The sequence below is a fragment of the Suncus etruscus genome, chromosome 19 (genome assembly GCF_024139225.1).
Source record: "Suncus etruscus isolate mSunEtr1 chromosome 19, mSunEtr1.pri.cur, whole genome shotgun sequence".
Taxonomy (NCBI): domain Eukaryota; kingdom Metazoa; phylum Chordata; class Mammalia; order Eulipotyphla; family Soricidae; genus Suncus; species Suncus etruscus.
Window position 1 is genome coordinate 95,207 of NC_064866.1, and position 8,563 is coordinate 103,769.

Genomic DNA, 8,563 nt, shown 5'->3' on the forward strand with positions numbered 1-8,563 from the left:
TTCACCTTCAAACTGACCATGGCCCACCAAGAGAAACAGAAAGGGGCTGAAACCTTCAGAGATTGTGGGCTTTGGACTTTGGGTGTAAGGAATAGCTCAATGATTGAGGCTCTGGGGCAGCAATATCAGGCATTGATTTCATTTTACGTTGAGTGATGGTTTGTTTTCTGTATATTCTTTTTTAATATAATTTTTATTTTAATCATAGTGGCCTACAAATCATTGATAATATTTTAGGTACATATTATCATAAAATCAGGGGAATTCCCATCACCAAATTATCCTCCCTCCAACTTCGTTCCCGTCCTACCTCCCATATCCTCCTCCCTCACCCCCTGGGCTGCCAGAATAAGTGGTCCCCTCTGTGCCTAGCTAACTACTTAGTGGTCCTACACTTATTTGGTCTTGGTACCTCCCTTATTTCCCATTCTAGTTGGGAGGCGGGACTAGATAGTTCAAGTTATGTGGTTTGTTTGAAGAAGAGAAAAGTAATAAGCTGGGGGAAAAAAATCAAATACTCCGAAAATGGACGGAGTCCTTCTGGAAGCTCTCATCCTAGTTTTGAGAGATGAAGGGGGAAAAGGAGGTGGAACACCACAACAGTACAAAAAGAAATGTCAAATAAAACATCCAGTGAACACTCCAACAATAAAGATAAGCACCACATAAAGACCATGGTCTTGAGATAAAAAACATGGCAGAGCACATAAAGGAAGAAAAGAAGATAAATATGAATGGAGACAACAATTGCAATAACTACACTAAAACAAATAAATCGGCAAAAACTAGATAAATAAAAAAAAAGTTTGTGCGTTTTGCCTTTTTTTTCCTTCCCTCCTGCACAGGCACAGTAAATATTGGGGTCATTCGAAAAGGAATTCCCTTGGCCTAAGAGAAACAGGGTTTCTCCACCCTTGAAGTATATTGTCATGGGATTAACTATAGACTCCTTTCAGATTCATTTACACTCCCATTGGTGCTTTTATGGTGTATGGAAGACTTCTGCTCCGTCCTGGGTGATAAAATCAGACCTCTGTATCTAGAGATCTCAGTGTCTGCACAGGTCAGGGAGTGGAATTTATGATGAAGTCTTTCTTTGTGGCTCTAGAAGTTCTGTTCCCTCCATGCCATTTTAATCTGTTTTCTGTGGTTGGTGGTCTTGGTCTTTGCGCTGATCCTAGAAAGGGGCCTGGGATAGCGTCTTTTGTTATGTTTCCAGAGGACCCATTCTGTTGCAATTGTCTCAGAAAGATCTCTGGAACTAGAGATCATGGTTGTTGTGCAGGTCGTAGCTCAAACCCTAGACTAGGGCTTTTTTATTGGTCCTAGGATATAGTCTGGTCATGGTTCTATCAGCCAGTCATCTGTAAATAGCGATCTTGACATTTGGACAGACCAAAGGGTGACAAGTCTTCTAATTTTGTCTTATCATTAGCTGATGAGGTAGGATAACCTCTCTTAGGTCAAGTAGTTCCCAGTTTCCTCGTTGTCAGGATATCATATTAGAGCTGGCACTTATTGATGTCTGAGCAGTATTAAGGATGTCCCGGATGAGATTTGTTTCCTGTGGCTGTTGTGAAGAACAGTGTCATTTCTATGTCTGGGATCCAGTGTTCAAGGCTGGACGGTTGGTGTCTAATCACCTGGGATCTAAGTTGGGTCCACATGACATATTTTCAAGGTGGGATATGCCCCTGTATGGTAAAGAAGTATGAGTTTTTATCTCTAGTAGATAAGAGCTCGTTTTTATACTAAGATTTCCCCTTTTTTAGTGTGCCTTTGCAGGGAGAAATGGTGCTACATTATATTGCCAGTGCTTTTGAGGGTGGAAAGAGAAGAAAACAGAAATAGGTCACACGCCCAAACAAGATAAAAATAAAAATAAAAATATATGTGCTCACATATATATATATAAAGAAAAAAGATTTAAAAAAATGAAATAAAAAATGATTAAAGGAACAGAGTGATGCAAGAGACTACCCAAATTTGGGGAAAAGCAGGTAAAGAGGTGGTGTAATATAGGTCTTGTACTTATGATGGAATTATAGGTTTCCCCATTGTCTTTTGAGATTTTCTTGTGGTGTGTGGGTTCCCGGGCACCTTTTCATCACACAACCTGACCCTCTTGAGAATGGCAAAAGATTTGCGGCAGGGAGGTCTGGGGAAGAGTTCTTGCATTGGGGATACTTTTATAGCTAAGTCCAGTTTCAAGTAACAGTCCACATTAGGAAGGGTGAGTAAGGAGGACCGCACAGCATGAGTCAGCAGAGAAGGGAATCAAAGGTACTCAAATAGGGAAAGAGGAATTAAAACTATCTCTTTTTGCAGATGACATGATGATATACATGGAAAACCCTAAAGAGTCCACAGTAAAACTCCTAGAAACAATAAACCAATACAGCAAAGTGACTGGTTACAAAGTCAATACACAAAAGACAGTAGCATTTCTCTATACAAATAACGAAGCAGAGGAGAGAGAGATTAAGAATACAACTCCAGGGGCTGGGAAGGTGGCGCTAGAGATAAGGTGCCTGCCTTGCAAGTGCTAGCATAGGATGGATCACGGTTCGATCCCCCGGCGTCCCATATGGTCCCCCAAGCCAGGGGCAATTTCTGAGCGCATAGCCAGGAGTAACCCCTGAGCATCAAACGGGTGTGGCCCAAAAACAAAAACCAAACAAACAAACAAAAAATAAAGAATACAACTCCGGGCCCAGAGAGATAGCACAGCAGCGTTTGCCTTGCAAGCAGCCGATCCAGGACCAAAGGTGGTTGGTTCGAATCCCGGTGTCCCATATGGTCCCCCGTGCCTGGCAGGACCTATTTCTGAGCAGACAGCCAGGAGTAACCCCTGAGCACCACCGGGTGTGGCCCAAAAACCAAAAAAAAAAAAAAAAAAAAAGGATACGACTCTATTTAAAATAGTATCAAAAAACATTAAGTACATCAACCTTACAAGGGACGTGAAGGACTTATACCAGGCAAACTTCAAAACACTTCAGAAAGAAATTGAAGAGGATCTAGAGAAATGGAAGAACATCCCATGCTCATGGGTAGGTAGAATCAACATAGTCAAAACGACTATCCTACCCAAATTGCTATATAGATTTAACGCAATCCCCATCCAAATTCAAACATCATTTTTTAAAGACTTAGAACAATTAATCATAAAATTCATCTGGAATCACAAAGACCCAGGATAGCCAAACACATACTAAAAAACAGGAAGCTGGGTGGCATCACTTTACCTAACCTGAAGCTATACTATAAAGCCATAGTGATCAAAACAGCATGGTACTGGTACAAGGACAGAGCCTCAGACCAGTGGGTTAGAACAAAATTTCCAGACATAAGCCCCCAGATATACAGTCAACTAATATTTGACAAAAGAGCCAAGAACTTGAAATGGGACAAAGAAAGTCTTTTCAACAAATGGTGTTGGTACAACTGGAAAACGATTTGTAAGAAATTGAAAATAGACCCATACCTCACCCCATGTACAAAAGTCAACTCAAAATGGATTAAAGACCCTGAAATCAGACCCGAATCTATAAAGTTTATTGAGGAAAAAATAAAACACTCAAAGACCTATATATCAAAAAGTCTTTGATGATAGAATGCCAATGGCAAGAACTTTACCATCAAACATAAACAAATAGGACTACACCAAACTAAAAAGCTTCTGCATGGCAAAAGAAACCCTACTTAACGCAAGGAGACAGTTAACTGAATGGGAAACAATTTTCGCACTCAACCTGTCAGATAAAGTGTTGGAGACTGTTTGGAATAATTAAAAAGCCCTCTCACTAATCAAAATGGAGTTTCTGAAAGTCTTAGCCAAAGTGCTTACAAGCTGCATGTGGCCTTCTTTGCCCTTGGACCCAAAGAAATAGAAATAGCCTAGAGCTAGAGAGTCATTAGGCTCCAAGATGTCCTTGTAAAGACAGGGGTCAAAAGGCCCAAGCTGAGATTAGATTTTGTATTTTGTTGCTCAAAGATAATGTAAATCTCTTGACTGATGATAATCTTATTAACATTGGAAAATCAAGATGTTCCCGTGGAAAGTTACAGCAATTCTTACTGTGCCTCGCCCCTACTCTCTCTGTTTTGCATTGTCTATAAAAGGTCTATTTTTTCCTTTATTAAAGGGACTCTTGATTGGATCCCCTCGTCTCGAGTCTCATTATTTCCCAGTCCCTCTTCTATTTCAGGACGGATTCTTCTTCGAGAATTGCGAATTACTGACGTGGTCCCCAGCTTTACCTGCTGGTCGGGGTCCTTGGAAGACCACAAGTGGCGCCCAGCACGAGGCTCGAAGAACAGAACACCCGGCCGAACGGCAAAGGCGCGAGTCCTGGGAGCCTGTCCACAAGTCACCGGTAAGTCCCTATTAAGGGTGGGGTGCAGGAAGGTTAGATTAAGTGATCACTAACACCGCCGTTCAATCGTCCCAAAAATTGGGGACTATCGCCCCGGAAAAATGGGGGCTACTTTATCTAAAGAAGAGGTTTTTATTAAAGATCTTAAGAAAGAGCTGGGTGAAAGAAACGTTAAAGTAAAGAAAAAGGACTTAATTAAATGTTTTATATGTGTCCATGACATTTGTCCATGGTTTGTAGTCACTAGACCCCGAATAGTTACCAGTACTTGGAAACAAATTGGTGATGAGATTTTGCAATACTATACCAAATATGGTAAAGAGAAAGATAGAAAGGTTATGCAGTTCTATTGGACTATTCTTGGAAAAATTATTACGGGAGCAGAATTAGACTCTTTTGGGGAAAGCCCTGTTAACAAGGACATTGTTGAAAAGGCTGAAGCCGTTGTAGAAATGGCTTCCCGCAGTCAATCTCGGGCCAGCAGCACCCCTCCCAAAACAGAAAGCCTTATAGATTTAGACTTGGAACCCTCCAAGGGCTTTTACCCCATAATTGTCAGCGCACCCACTAAGGAGGAGATTTTAGATACTGAAGACAATCTGTCCCTGCAGGACGAGGCCGCCCATTATGATCAGGGCCAGTTTCCTCCCTGCGCCTCCCTCCCTCCGTATAGCGCAGACCGCCTGCCTAATCCACCCCAGGTTCTAGCACAGCAGACTGTCCCCTCTAACTTCAAAAAATGTAAGGCCAACCTAGAGGCACAATTAAGAGAACTTAAGGAGATAAAAAGTCTGGAGGAACAAATTGCCCAGCTTCAAGCCTCTGATGACTTATATCAGTTCCCTGTATTTTTTAATCAACAGCCCGGGCAAGTTACCTTGCCTACCCCCTCCCTGCCCCCTCCCATACCCCGCATGCCAGAGGATCGGGGCCGGTCCCAACAAAGGGGCGCGGGTGCTGTGACTCGCAGCCACAGCCTAGATAGAGCCCAGGCTGCCCAGAGGGCTCAGGCTTCAGCTAGGTCCCTTGAGGACATTCAGGAAGAGCCGCAACAAGTCCCTGGTAACCCTGAACCTGCACCTTCAGTGGGCAACCACATGGCAGAGATTAGGCGATACCAACGTCTCCAACACAAACCTATAGAAACCCTTTTTCAAGCCATAAATACCTATGGCCATAATGCCCCCTACACCCTCTCTTGCCTTGAGGCAGTCCTACATGGGGGAGAACTGTTACCTGCTGAATGGAAGGAAATTGCTAGCATGACCTTGCCACGCTCCGACTATATACTTTGGGAGACGGATTTTTTGGCCCGATGCCAACCTGGGCGACGGAGGTTTACCCTCCCAAATCAGATCTATGAACAGCTTACCAGCACGGAAACCTTTGCCTCCCTTAGGGAACAGCTACAGAGGCTTTCCCCTGCTCATTTGGCTCAGACCAATGCTGCTGCCCTCCGGGCTTGGAGAGCCATGCCTAAAAGTGCACAGGCCACCATTCCTCTGGCTCAAACAATGCAAGGCCCCCAGGAGCCCTACAATAAATTCATTAGCAAACTCCTAGAAATGGTACAAAGGAGTATGGGCTCTGCAGATTATAATAATCCCCTTTCAAGCAGCTTGCTTACGAAAATGCTAATGAAACCTGCAAAAATATTTTAAGAGGCAACCTCCAAAGAAAAACCTTTGGGGCCCGGAGAGATAGCACAGTGGTGTTTGCCTTGCAAGCAGCCGATCCAGGACCAAAGGTGGTTGGTTCGAATCCCGGTGTCCCATATGGTCCCCCGTGCCTGCCAAAAGCTATTTCTGACCAGACTGAACCAGGTCAGCTGCTAAGCCATAAAACCTTGTGATGTCTGCACTTTGCTGTTAAAACTTCTGGGTCTAATGCGCCCTTTACTCAGTACATTTTGCTTGGGCCAGCCCTGAGCCCAACTTTCAGTCTCCTTCCCACGGGCCTCAGGGAACAGCCAGCTCAGGCCCTGCCACTCCCACTTTAAGCCTTCCAATTCACCTTGAAATACCCCAATCTTTGTTATTCAAAAGAAATCTGGAAAGTGGCATCTCTTGCATATTCTCAAAGCAATTAAATAAACCATGATTCCCATGGGTGCTTTTGCAACCCAGACTCCCCTCCTCAGTTGACATTCCCTCTAATTCCAATAAATTAGTAATTGATCTTAAAAGATTGCTTTTTTTTCTCTATACCATTACACCCTGCTGACTGTAAAACAATAATTTACCTCTAGCCTTCCTGCTATTAACTGCTGGCCCCTCTCGCATTATCAGTGGAAGTTTCTGCTTCACCTTGTCAGCCCTACACTTTGTCAAATATGTGTAGCACAAGTAATAAATTTTGTAAAAAAATATTTTAAAAATAAACCTAATTATCCTATTCAACCTTAAAATAAAACAGCATATTAATTGGCTGATGCAAAATACAAGCTAGCCAACACCCCCCCATTCCTTAGGGTAGAAATGCAGCCCTAAAATGTTTTTCTAAAATAAAAACCACAGTTGGTAAAATTATAAGGTTTTAAAAGTGTTCAAAAATGTTATAAGCCCTTTAATCTATGCAGAGGTAGTGTTTGTGGCAGAGTGGCAGGGGTAGAATTAAAAAGATTCAGAAACTGTTCATGTGACATATATAGTAAGAATTATTGTCAAAATTTTGTTGCATCTCATAAGATGCCTCAAATAATTGTAAAGTTTGTAAATTAAATTATGTGGCATAAGTGTGCCTTTTCTAAAAGCATTTGTGTAATTAAGTTTTGTGCATTGGGTGTTGTAAAGTAATTATTAAAACATTGGAAATTAGAAAACCTAAATTCAGGTCTGTAAGGGTTAAAAAATTCTATAGGGAGAAAAAGCAACAGGAAGATAACAGCAATAAACTCCCTTTTTTCATGCCTCTCAGAAATTTTAGAGCAAGGTCATAATTCTGTCACTTGTAATAACAGATTATTGGTAAAAGAAAAACCTTTTGGTGTTTTAAAAATTTAAACGTACACACAGGTATTAAAATCTGAGTCCTTTATATTTCTATTAGAAAATTTATTTTGGGGCCGGGCGGTGGCGCTAAAGGTAAGGTGCCTGCCTTGCTGCGCTAGCCTTGGACGGACCGCGGTTCGATCCCCCGGCGTCCCATATGGTCCCCCAAGCCAGGAGCAACTTCTGAGCGCATAGCCAGGAGTAACCCCTGAGCGTTACTGGGTGTGGCCCAAAAACCAAAAAAAAAAAAAAAAAAAGAAAGAAAATTTATTTTAATTCTTAAGGTATTTAAAAAATGTGAAAAATAATGTGGTTAACCTTTTTAAATAATATAGTTAATTTTATTGCAGTTAACACCCAGGTGTGCTTCATAATACCCTTAGTTTTAATTTTGTGCTAAAAAAATTGTTCTTTACCTTTGCATTACAACTATCCTTTTAAGTGTATTCAGAAGGTCAGCACATTATACAAATCTGTACATTTGTGTCATAGTAAAGAAATCTAGTATTGATGAAAAAATATATATTTAATTTTATGAGTAATATTATAACTAACTAAATTTTAAAAGCAAATTAACTAGTATCAAATATAATTTTGGTCTTAAGTTCTAGGTGTAAAAATGCATCAAATGTCTTTAACTATATTTTATAATGTCTAAACATCTTGTTAATTTGGTATATAATTTTTACAAATTATTCACTTAAAGTCTTCAAAGTAGAAACAGTTGTTTGTTAAAAATTTTAATACAAAAAAAAATTTAATACTTTATTGCAGCTGCCTTACTGTTTTCCTGTTAAACTAATTTAAAAAAAAAACCTGTTCATTTACAGCAAATGATATCATACTTCAAAGTGGAGACTCCTTCTACAGTGCTCATTAACCATTTTTACTTAACAAAATTTTTTAACTGCTTACATTTTACTTCTTGTTTTAAACTTCAAATTAGAATTGTTTTAAAAATGTTTTGTGTTAAATTTAAACCTTAAAATTTATTTTCAGCAAAGTTCCACTCCAGCTACATTAAGTACTTCAAAAAACTAAAAGTTTTTCTACAAAAATTTTTTTTCTTACAAACATGCCGGCTAAATATTTAAAAGTGCTTGTCAATTTTTCTAATGCGAGTTTTGATTCAATCCTTTTGTCTGTTCATGTGTGTGTTGTGATGAAAGTGGCCACAATGTTGTATTTAGCGTT